Here is a 13617-nt window from a genome sequence, read left to right on the forward strand (position 1 = left end):
TAGATTCTCAGAGGACTCACGTGAGAAGTGAAAATAGAGTAGAGCAAAAGTTAAAGAAGTTGGACAGCTAAGTAGGAAGAGACAGAAGGGACTGTAGCTGGAGCCTATGACGGAGAATGCGTCAAAAGCCACTTGTAAGCGGGACCTCATCCCCTACCCTGCGGCTTTAATATCACTGATTATATATATATATATATATATATATATATATATATATATATATATATATATATATATATATATATATATATATATATATATATATATATATATATATATATATATATATATATATATATATTTATTTGTGTGTGTGTGTGTGTACATGTTATCAACAAATGTTGAAGAGAAATAGGACAGGATCACACATGTCTGTCTGGGAAAATAAATCTATTCCTATTTCGACTTCACTAATATCAAAATACGTTTTAGTTGAATAACGATATTCATTCATAATAAATTCATTATTTCACGTGCTTGTGAAGTGTATCATGAAGTCTGCGTTGATTGTTCAAAAGCTATATCATCGATGCAGTTACAGAATTTGAAAAAGATGGCCATGAATTCAGCCAATGAATTGGATAACATTCCATTTCATTCACATCATGTTTATGGATACTATAAATGAACAGAACCCCAGACAACAGAAAGAATAGGAAGTACATAAAATGGAAGTAACAAAATTCGACAGATGACATTGCATGCTTGCAAGCACGGTTGCTAAGCGCTTTTGCTGAATAAAAACAAAACAGACTGACTTGGATCACGATTATGCGCCATTTGCTGATTTGCAGATGTTGATTTGACTCGTAACCTAAAAGAGGCTTCCTTCTAGACCAGACCCGCCTTATAGCCAGAATTATGAGACGTAAAATATGTCCATGGTTATGATTATTTATCCCTGTGGTTCATTCATACTTTTAAAAAGAAAGAAAGATTTTAAAAAGAGAAAAATTATATCGAATAATAGTTAATGAGTAACCAATGTACTTGAGTCATAAATAATCTCTTAATGATGGTCCAGAGATAAAATTGCAACAAAGGAACGACATATTTTTAAGTAAAACAGCAATCTTTGGTTAAACCGGAAATAGATCACTGCAGGAAAATAACGAACAGCGTTCGAACAACGACTGAAGATATTCAAAAGGTCGTCACACAATGATACGACTGTGATCAAATAATAGTAATTACAATAATATCCTTTATTTCAGCTCAGGACCATTTGCATGCAATATACAAAGCAGAGATGATACTAAAAAGTTAAGTATACCTTAGTTTAACTAGATCACTGAGCTGATTAACAGCTCTCCTAGGGCTGAGCCCGAAGGCTTGGACTTATTTTACGTGGCTAAGAATCAATTGGTTACCTAGAAACGGGACCTACAGCTTATTATGGAATCCGAACCACATTATAGCGAGAAATGCATTTCTGTCACCAGAAATAAATTCCTCTAATTCTTCATTGGCCGGCCGGAGACTTGAACTCGGGCCTAGCAGAGTGCTAGCCGACAACTCTACCGACTCGTCCAACGAGGAACTTGCACACGATTTAGATACATGAGATAAAGAGACAAAAATAGTAATCGCCTATAACCAAACAGTTGCTGACGTAGTGGTAATTTTAGTATTCATGATAGTAGTAATGGCAATAATAACACTGACATAACAGTAAAATAAAGAAAATTATAAAAACAGTAGCGCACAGTTAATTTTCAGCCAGAGACCTTAGGTAGTTACAGAATTCAGGTATACAATGCTAAATACGAAAAGTGAGACAGTAAGCCTCGATGATAATAATAATAATAATAATAATAATAATAATAATAATAATAATAATAATAATAATAATAACTGATCCAAAAAAACTCTGGTGAAGCCCGAATATATTATTATCATTAGTTGCTTGTACTTCGTTAACAACTTTGAACACATTATCTAAAATAGTTTGGTGTTGCGCGCAGAACGAAGTATTAATACATTACTGACACTAAACTTTGGCTTATTAGAAGATTTAAGATTATTTTAATTCGTTTTAGCATTAGTGCAGTACAAAATAAAAACTTATATATATATATATATATATATATATATATATATATATATATATATATATATATATATATATGTATATATCTATGTATTATATGTATATGTGTACATATATGTGTATATATGTATATATATTTATATACATACACAGTATAGATACTGTACATATATGCTGTGCGTGTGTATTTATAATTAGAATTTGGCGTTTCGAAAGATTAGAAATATACAGCTAACTTTTAAAATAAATGTATCAAAGTTTTTTTATACGATTCATAATATCAGAATTTGGCGCTGTGCAAACTTCCCTTTGATGATGTTTTACGCGCGGAAACAGCCTAAATATATTATTATTATTATTATTATTATTATTATTATTATTATTATTATTATTATTATTATTATTATTATTATTATTAATTTTTTTATTATTATTATTGTTGTTGTTGTTGTTGTAAGCTCGAATAATTTGATATATATCTTACCAATTTCAGACTTTGATCATTCTGTTTCCGTTCCTGCTTTTTGTATTATTACTCCCCTCAGTTACCTCCAACTTTCTTATAATTCTCGTCTTCTTATTTTTCTGGTTCCTACTAGCAACAATACCATCAATATCAGTGCCATCTATTTAGCTATTAATCTGTTGATTATTTCTCACGGTATTATTGGTGTTGCCATGGCTATACCATTATTATTATTATTATTATTATTATTATTATTATTATTATTATTATTATTATTATTATTATTATTATTGCTCTTCTCTTGTTACACTTTCCATCAGTATCATTAATAGTGTGTTCAGCAATATAAATTGTTTCACAGTTCTCTATAAACTGTAAAATAGAATATTTTTTCCTCGCTGTTTCATCTGTGACTCAGGTCTGACATTGGCCGCAAGTTTCGTGGTGTCGATGTACACTTGTTAGTATCAAGGTATTTGCACACGCCTCCATATTTCATAGTATCTGCTCAAAATAAGGTTTTATTTTTAGAATATATACGTGGACCTCGTGGACCATAAGTAAAGTGGTTAAGACATTCTCATCTTGAAGAGAGAGAGAGAGAGAGAGAGAGAGAGAGAGAGAGAGAGAGAGAGAGAGAGAGAGAGAGAGAGAGAGAGAAATTAGAGCTCGAATCCTAAACAGGATAAATTATTATGGACACTCTTCGTTATGATCAATTTTTCTCTACTGACCCAAGCCTATATATTATACATATATATATATAGAGATATATATATATATATATATATATATATATATATATATATATATATATATATATATATCTTATTCTTCTTATATATCTTCTTTTCTTCTTTTAACGTGCTTTTATTCCCATTTTTGTATGGGGTAAGCACGATGCCTTCTTTTGAAGGACTTTTTGATTTGGCTTTGGGTAGACCTGTGGTCTCGATCGGCTGCCCTGCCTGACATCGCTTAGACCCCGGTACGTATGTTTCATGTATCATACCCGACCCAACGCCCTTTCTTCCCAGCAGCGAGAAGTTATTGCGCGGGTATGGCGAGAGTTCGAGACGTGTGAGATGTTTTGTTATGTTTTTAGAAGGTGTTGTAGTGGCTTTGTTTTGTGTGTGTATTTAGTCTGTAACATCCATTTGCTTTTCAAGCAAACCTATCCGTTGATTACATATATAATCCCGGGATGTCTAATATACATATATATATATATATATATATATATATATATATATATATATATATATATATATATATATATATATATATATATATATATATATCTATATATATATATATATATGCTGTACATATATATATGTGTGTGTGTGTATGTATGTATATATATATATTTATATTTATATATGTATGATTGTATGTATGTACGTATGACAGAGAGAGAGAGAGAGAGAGATTGTACAAATGTTCATACGATAAACCATTCATTCAAACATAAACAGTAGCACCAAGTACACAGTCACATATGCATAATATCACAGCAGGTAATCTCTTCCTATGACTGCAAATCATCTCCCGTATCATATATATATATATATATATATATATATATATATATATATATATATATATATATATATATATATATATATATATATATCGCTTCTGCCATGGGAAGCAATGAAACATAAAATATAAACGAAGTTTATGACAAGAAAGTTAAGCAAACGCAATGCAAGATCTACTGCCTTTCCTCTGAAGCATTCTCAAGCAAAATATAGAAAACAATTACGAAAAAGGCTCAGTTATTCTGAAAAATTAAAGACTGATCTTGAAGGGCCCTAAAACTTTTTATGCATATAAATAAAGGTCGTTAATTTTGAGGTTCGCCTTCAGATGAAGACCACCCGTCCTGGATTAACCCAGGTACAGGTTATTTCTTTTGGGGCAGGTCTTCAGATCAGGAACAGCTGTCTGGGATTATCTCAGGTAACTGGATAAACCAAGGAAGGGCCCGGTTTCCATGAGCATTTAGTTTCTTTCTTTAAAAATCTGTCGGTGTTCCGGGCTAATGTCCACTGCATCACCTCGGGTGTATCAATTACCCGAGATAATCCCACACTGCTGTTCCTGACTTGAAGACCTATACCCCAAAGTGATGACTTTTGTGTGCATTAAAATTTTACATACTCCTTTCTTAATTCAATTCTTTGATGTTGTTTGTTAACCCGAGCGTCCTTTTGTAATCTTTTGTTTCATTTCTTGTAGTTTACTCGGAAAGAAATGCGAAGGACCGTGCGCTTCGTTGCATCATCTTTCCTTAGGGCCATATACTCATATCAGATTTATATCGCGTCGTAATCCCCACGTTATAAGCCATGTCGTGGGAATGAGAGGGGTTGGGGGGGGATCCATGATGTAAATTGAGAAGAAATGCCACCAAACTTTTTGAAAATTTATTCGCGTACTCCTCCATTATGCCTTTGCGACGCGCACAGTTATGAAAAAGGAAATTTGAAAAGGATGAAAATAAATATTAAAGTTATTCTTATATGGTAACCTGACACGCCCTTTATCTAAGGGGTGGGCTGCTTTTTCCTCCCAGGTGGTCTAAAGATTTCCAACGATTGAGGACGGAGAGAGACTCGTCCATTTAAAATCATTAACTCACCCTGGTCAAGGACATGACCTGACAGGTGCACACCTTCGACCGCACCTCAAGCCCTGAGAAATCCTTAATATTATAAGCCCACCTGAACGAGGATGAACTTTCTTTGGTAGATCTAAGTAGTAGCTCCGCGGCGGCGATTTCCTTCTAACTTGACTTTTTCTACAGTTTTTTTATTGCTAATTATGGATTTACCTTCAATTTTTGTCGCACGAATGTAATTAACCTGTAATTAACCCCTGAAGTCCATCCAACAAGGGGTTTCCATACGCGATCTTCACGAGACAGAGCACTGGTACATCTGTTTGGAACGGTTCATATCCCGTCCGGCAAGTGCAATAACTTGTTAACGTATGGGTAGCCGCCCCCCAAAACCCCAGGGCCAGTACTAAACACAGCGAAGGGACATTCCATTTGGCCGACAACAAACAAACGCACAGCCAGCATCAGAAGCCCTAAAAGTGTAGAAAAAACCAGTTTCCAAGGTAAAAACAGGCGCGGAGCTAATACTTAGAATTACCCATTTCTTTTACAGGACCACTACGGGATAGTGCTTAAGAATGTTTGAGAGCATGAGCCCGTACCGGCATAAGGCCTGCTTAATCTAACGGCAGCAACGACTTGAGGAGGTAATTTTCATTTATCATTAGCTTCAGTACTCTGTCAGACGAAAGTTGTCTTACTTTTCTTCCAGTGGAAACTGAACTGAAGTGAGACTCAGCTTCACGGGAACGACGAAGATTGGTCGTTTGGCGTCACCGATCTGAGGATATTTTGAAGGTGAAGAGAAAATTCCAAGGAAAACACACTTAATGTTAGTATTTTTAATATCATAACCAAGGAAAAACAGTATTAAAACCAGTTATCAATTCGTGACTTTTATACACTTAACTTATATCTGAAGGCACTGAATATGCGTCAAAGGAAGAGAGAATTTTCTTAGTTTCTGTGAACATGGTGAAGTAATGAAACATTAAAACTAGTCAAGTTCGTCCCTGGCCGGCTATTTTGTATTAGATTAAGCCAGCATCGCACCTGCACGGACCCTTGCTCCTATATTACCCCACGTGTTAACTCTTCAGCGGATAAGCTATTTCAGTGTTCTTTTCTATACTACTGGTATTATTTCCATTATCGATGATAAATAGTCCCAAGATCTAGAGCCTGAATAGTACTACGACCTGTCTACACAGCGGTCTTACGATGAAAATTGTTATCGAACGTATTACACAATAATGTTACTCTAGGTATTTTGCAAGCACTACTATTAAGAGTAGTATTGAGATTTAAATTTTTCTTCTGTCTAAATTAGGTCTGAAAATCATTGTGTGTTGCCATTAAACGGCCACTTAAGGTAAATTTCCGAAAATTATAATTTTCCTTAAATTTGTTATCAAAAGCTTATCATTTTCAATCCTCTAGTTTTTCCTTCATTCTAAAAATCACTTGCTTTTTTTATTTACTTCCCATTTTTTGCTCCACAATTTCGCTAGTTTGCTAATAATCAAACGTATTTGGTATTCTAACTGACCCCCTATTTCACACCTGTTCTCATTCTCAACTGGTGAAAAAAGCTAAGTATATCTTAGTTTAACCAGACCACTGAGCTGAATAACAGCTCTCCTAGGGCTGGCCCGAAGGATTAGACTTATTTTACGTGGCTAAGAACCAATTGGTTACCTAGCAACGGGACCTACAGCTTATTGTGGAATCCGAACCACATTGTAGCGAGAAATGAATTTCTATCACCAGAAATAAATTCTGCTTATTCTTCATTGGTCGGTCGGAGATTCGAACTCACGGCCAGCAGAGTGCTAGCTGAGAACGGAACCCACTCACCCAACGAGGAACTGAATTCATATATGAGTGATACAGGTTTTTCTGAAACTGCGGCATAAAAGTTTCTCTAGGATTACAAGATATTAATTTGAACAAGCACAGAGAGACATAATAACATTGAATGTTGAATTTAACTAGAAGGAAAGAATTATAAATGATGACTCTGTAGAGAAAGAAAGAAAGAGAGCCAAGGAGAAAGGAAGAATAGATGAATAGAATTCAGATTTTAATATTCTTTCCGTTTTCATTGTTTAACACCTGGACTTTGTACCCATCTGTTGGGGACACCCTATCAGGCTACAATCCCGTCTTCAATATCAAAATGGCCAGAAACTTACAGCAAACCCTTTCAAGTCCCTTATGCCGGGCAATGGGTCACAGTAAGACCTCAGGAGAGTTCAACAAAAGATTATATTCACTTAGGCTATAGGAATATTTATTCAGAAGATGAGACTTATTCATTTAGAACAAGCTCACAGGGGCCATTGACTTGAAATTCAAACTTCCAAAGAATGTGGTGTCTATTAGAAAGAAGTAACAGAAGGCAATGGGAAATACAGAAAGAAAAGATCGCTTATTAACAAAGGAAAAGATAAATTATCAGATTAATAAACAAACAAATAAAAATGTGAGTAAATTATTGAAATACAAGGAGAATTGTATTAGGGTAGCACAAGGCATTGCATCTAGCAACCTTTACTGAAAATCAAAAGCTTAGAAACTTCCAGCAGACCTTGGTACACTTTGGTGAGCGGCAGTAGGCAGCAGTGAGACTAGAGAAGTGAAAACAAAGTGTTGTACATTACTTTTTCTTCATATTCTGTCCTGTGTTGAAATGGACAATCCTACAAAAATTAAATACACTTGTTATGCAAATAAAACAGGTGATTTTTTTTTCTTGTTATGATGTAACTTCCATTGGTCATGTTACTCACATTCAGCGAAGTCTCGTGAATAATTCTAATGATGAGTAACTTCCTGGGGTAGCAAAAGTCATAAAGACAGAGAGATACACAGATAGATAAATAGATAGATGACCGGGATTCATTATAAGTTTTCTTGAACAAGAGCCTGTGCTGGCATGAAGCCGAAGCAACCTTAAACAACAACGCAAAGGAAAAGAAGGAAAAGAAATGATGAATACGGAAAAAAGGAAGAATAGCCTGATAGAGATACTTAAGAATACTAACGAAGAGGGAAGATAAAAGACGTACAACAGGAGCAAGTCGATGAATAATCATTAAGATAAGAAAGAACTGGATAAAAGGGCAAACCATAGCGCAGTGATGACTGAGACTTGAACAGAAATCGAGTACGTGTCTCTTGGACGAGGAAAATCTGCTCTGGGCAAGTCTTGTAGCACCTGTCACTGGCTTTACAAAAAGATAGTTGTTTCTTTCATAAAAACGAGGTACTTATCTCTTTGCCTATAGGATGCAAATAACGCTCTCTCTCTCTCTCTCTCTCTCTCTCTCTCTCTCTCTCTCTCTCTCTCTCTCTCTCTATATATATATATATATATATATATATATATATATATATATATATATATATATATATATATATATGTATATATACAGTATATGTGTGTGTATATTTAATTTGCGCAAGAAATCCAATAATTGCTTTAGAATGTTTATGACATACTGCTATTCGTCATTTTGAGACAAAAGAAAAAGTAACATGTATCCAAACAAATTTGTTCTCAAAGCTGAAGTTTATAACAAAAAAAAATTTTGTTTTAAATGAGTACACGAAAAACCTCGTGAGGAACGAAAGGATTTCAGATTTCAAGTGTATATACCCCTTGAGGTGGCAATGCCCCTAAGAAACAAAGTTATGCCATTTACATTTCATAGATTGTTCCATTTTGTTAATACACGTATTTAAAACATCAAAAAGGATATGATGAAAACTTAATTTGATAAACTATCAGAGATACAAAGGAGGGTATACAATGAAGACAATGTGACAGTTAAGGTAGATATAGTTGGTAATTAAAATCCATCATGATGCTATACATTATTTTGTTGTATATTAGATCAATGTCGGTATGAATATGCATACACACACACATATATATATAATATATATATATATATATATATATATATATATATATATTATATATGTGTGTGTGTATGCATAAGTATATACTGTATATACATATATATGTATATATATATATATATATATATATATATATATATATATATATATATATATATATATATGTGTGTGTGTGTGTGTGTGTGTGTATATATAATTGAAAATATATCAAAACGAGTATGATGACCACATTAAAATGAGGTCATTTTCTCGATTAGGGCAGGCCCAGCACTGATGTCATTTTTCATTTTCCGAATTATGATCTACACATTTAGGAACTGATGCTCTTAAAAGGGGCACAGAATAAGAATACAAAGTAAAGTCAGTACCAGATTATGACTTAGGTAGTTTAAATATTTCTTCTGATTTTTCTCTATTGTAATATTCAAAATTATCTAAACTGCCAATGTAGTTCCTTATTTAAAACCCTGATCTTCTGAACTGGCAACGCAAAAGGAAGGCCGGGTTGCCACAGTTTCAACAGGAACTCGGATGATGGCGACAGCTGCGGCCTGATGAAGTCGTGTCTCCTTGTACTTGTTTGATTTGTTTTGGCTTTGAAAGTTATTTTTAAACCCATACACTTACCTTCAACAAGGAGAAGCCCCAGCACTGCGCTCTTTGCAAATGCGTGCGTAAAAATCTTGTTCGTCACGTAAATTGCATTCTGTGGCAAGCGCCGAACAAAAGGTTTTTCTCATGCATACATTATTCATGTATCTTAATAGTATAAGTTCAGAAACCAACGCTGTCATAGCAAAAGCTAGTGTTATGACAGAAAAAATGGCTTAGTCAGCAATACTTTTGTAACGATAAAATTAAAATGCTGCCGATTGTATCTGTTGTGACTCACTGTTGAACTGCTAGGTTTTGTTGGTCTTACGACAGACTAAGTCTTACGCACTCTTTCGCCTCAGGGAATATCAGACTGAATTCTGTCTTCTGCCGAAGATATGTACTTAAGCTCTGAAAGAAAATTAATTCAATCAAACTGTCCATTTTTTTTTGCATCAAAAGTTCCTCGTTGGGAGAGTCATTGGAGTTGTGGGCTAGCACTCGCTAGGCCCGAGTTCGAGTCTCCAGCCGGCTAATGAAGAATTAGAGGAATTTATTTTTGGTGATAGAAATGCATTTCTCGCTATAATGTGGTCCGGATTCCACAATAAGCTGTAGGTCCCGTTGCTAAATAACCAATTGGTTCTTAGCCACGTAAAATAAGTCTAATCCTTCGGGCCAGCCCTAGGAGAGCTGTTAATCAGCTCAGTGGTCTGGTAAAACTATGATATACTTAACTTTTTTTTACATCAAAGAATAAGATATGCAAAATTAAATGTATTCAATAATTAAAACGGAAGCTTTGGAAGAAAAGAAGTTCACTCAGATTGTCAGTTTTCTTTACAATGGAAAGTAAAATATCCAAAGCTAAATGCATTTCTCAATTACAAGTGTCTTGAAAATATTTTCATGAATATGTACGTACGTATGTATGAAATTAGGACTAAAACATTAGATCTGGTAAATAAGAACATCGTTAAGACTACGTAACAGTCTCTTTTTGAGGAACACAAACATTTACTCTTAAGTTTTTAAAGACGACATTTATAATATATATTCATTTATATATATTTTTAAATTTCATTTTAATATTTATTTATATATTTATTTATTTATTTATTTATCTGTTTTCCCAATACCTGATCTCTTTCTGTATTTCCCATTACCCTCTGTGACTTCTTTCGAATGAGCACCATATTCTTTGGAAAGCTTGAATTTCAAGTTAATGGCCCCCATGGGCTAGATCCACATGAATAGGGTTCATCTGCTTAATAATAATAATAATAATAATAATAATAATAATAATAATAATAATAATAATAATAATAATAATAATAATAATACTTCGGGTATAGGCCCTCTTTCAAACATGTTTTGTTGAATATGATGGCAGCCTTGGTTGCATTAATCTTGTAAATTATTCGTTCAACTCTTCTAATTAGCCTTTTTTCTTCTTCAGTAACAGAATTAAGTAAAATGCCAAAGTCCAAGGCTGCCATCATATTCAACAAAATAATAATAATAATAATAATAAAATAATAATAATAATAATAATAATAATAATAATAATGCATAATAATATATATATATATATATATATATATATATATATATATATATATATATCTCATACAATGCAGTGCGTGTATGGCATGTACTATGAATATAGTATTATATAAACACACATTTCGCATGTGTCAGCAAGCAAGTCCTGGCATACGGGCATACTACAGAGTACCAGCCATCACGGGTAAATCAAGGCATATTCCAGTGATGGCGCCGGAGTGTGATATAGACATAATACATTATTCAGTGTATGTAAGAACGAGAAACTGAGAAGCATTTGGTCTCTGGCCATGTTAATATACGAGAAAGAGGTCTGAGGGTACTCAGTTATTACGTACTTTTACATTTTCATTATCATTAATACACGCCCACACACACACGCACACACACACACACACACACATATATATATATATATATATATATATACGTATTTATATAAAAATATATATAATATATATATGCATATATATGTAATATGCATACGTATATGCATATACACACATATAAAATATATATACATAATATATATATATGTATATATATATATATATATTATATATATATACATATGTATTACATATATATATATATATATATATATATATATATATATATATATATATATATATATATATATATATATTACACAAAAAAGTATACCTTAGTTTAACAAGACCACTGAGCTGATTAACAGCTCTCCTAGGGCTGGCCCGAAGGATTAGACTTATTTTACGTGGCTAAGTACAAATTGGTTAACTAACAACGGGACCTACAGCTTATTGTGGGATCCGGACCACGTTATACCGAGAAATGAATTTCTATCACCAGCAATAAATTCCTCTAATTCTTCACTTGCCGGCCGGAGATTCGAACGCCGGCTATATATTACACAGTACATGCTGAGCACGCCTAAATATTCATATCAACGCAGCACACAGAGACTCACTACAGAGTACCAGTCATCGAGTGGTACTCAATGCGAGGCACATCAAGGCATCATCCAACCAGGGTGTCTGAGTGCGAGTTGGACCTAATGCATTATTCAACATCACTGAGAACAAAGACTGAGGCCCTTTACGTTTTCTTGGACATGCTTATGTACGAGGAAGGAGTCTCCGCTTATTACGTCAATCAGCTTTTTTTTCGAGGCTGAAAATCACTCCTTTTTTTTATATTTTCTTTCAAGGACTATTATTCACAAGAACATTAGGCTTTCTTTCACATGGTTGCTGCCATGTGCAGGCTGGGATTCTGTAGACTTTCGGCCCTGATATTGTGGTAAGCAGTGGAATCCAGTTTTGGAAATCACAAAAAAGCAAAGACGTATCAGCTAAACAGTGCTGTCTACAAGAATCAAGTAAAAAATACGTCGAAGCTTCTTCAGCACAATCGAGTTTTCTGTACAGTGTATAATCAAGGTCACCGAAAATAGATCTCTCTTTCGGTGGTCTCGGTATAATGCTGTATGAGCCGCGGCCCACAAAACTCTAAGCCAGCCGTAGTGGCCTGTGCTGTTGCGTTGCAAGAAGCACGATCATGGCTAACCTTAGATAAAATAAAAACTACTGAGGCTAGAGGGCTTCAATGTGGTATGTTTGATGATTGGAACGTGGATGATCAACATACCAATTTGTAGCCCTCTAGCCTCAGTAGTTTTTCAGATCTGAGGGCGGACAGAAAAAGTGCGGACGTTAAGTTAAGTATACCTTAGTTTTACCAGACCACTGAGCTGATTAACAGCTCTCCTAGGGCTGGCCCGAAGGAGACTTATTTAACGTGGCTAAGAACCAATTTTATTTAGTAACCCCTAAGATGTTCAATATCCGTTTATAGCAGAAATGAACTAAACCAGAAGTAAATTCCTCTAACTCTTCATTAGCCGGCCGGAGAGTATATGTATATATATATACAATATATATCGCCCAGAGACAGACGGACAATGCCGCACGATAGTTTTCTTTTATAAAACTAAAAATGATATTGACATATCATTAATTAAAAGGTATTAGAATAACGTATTGAAATAGATTAAATAATCCCTATTATAATCATATTCTGTCCCTCTTCCCAGCCTGAAAGACCATGGACTTCAGCATTTGCTATCAAAATTATAAATTTTAGGAATGTGCTCTTGCGCTTCGCCCTAAAGATGGTCTTTAATTCATACGATAAAACATCAGACAGAATTCATGGGCTGGTTTCTGTAGAAATTATAAAGAAAGCTTCCGGTTTTTGTTTCCCGCCCATGGAATGGAATTAACTTACTTGTTTATCTAATCTATCGTGGCAGAAATGGAGAGGATTTTTCAGGATGAGCCTATTTTCGCCCCTTTGGATAGAGGTGACTATAAAGTTCCCCAAGTGAAATTTCAGACGACAGCCTTA

Source organism: Macrobrachium rosenbergii, chromosome 48 (genome assembly GCF_040412425.1).
Source record: "Macrobrachium rosenbergii isolate ZJJX-2024 chromosome 48, ASM4041242v1, whole genome shotgun sequence".
Lineage (NCBI taxonomy): Eukaryota > Metazoa > Arthropoda > Malacostraca > Decapoda > Palaemonidae > Macrobrachium > Macrobrachium rosenbergii.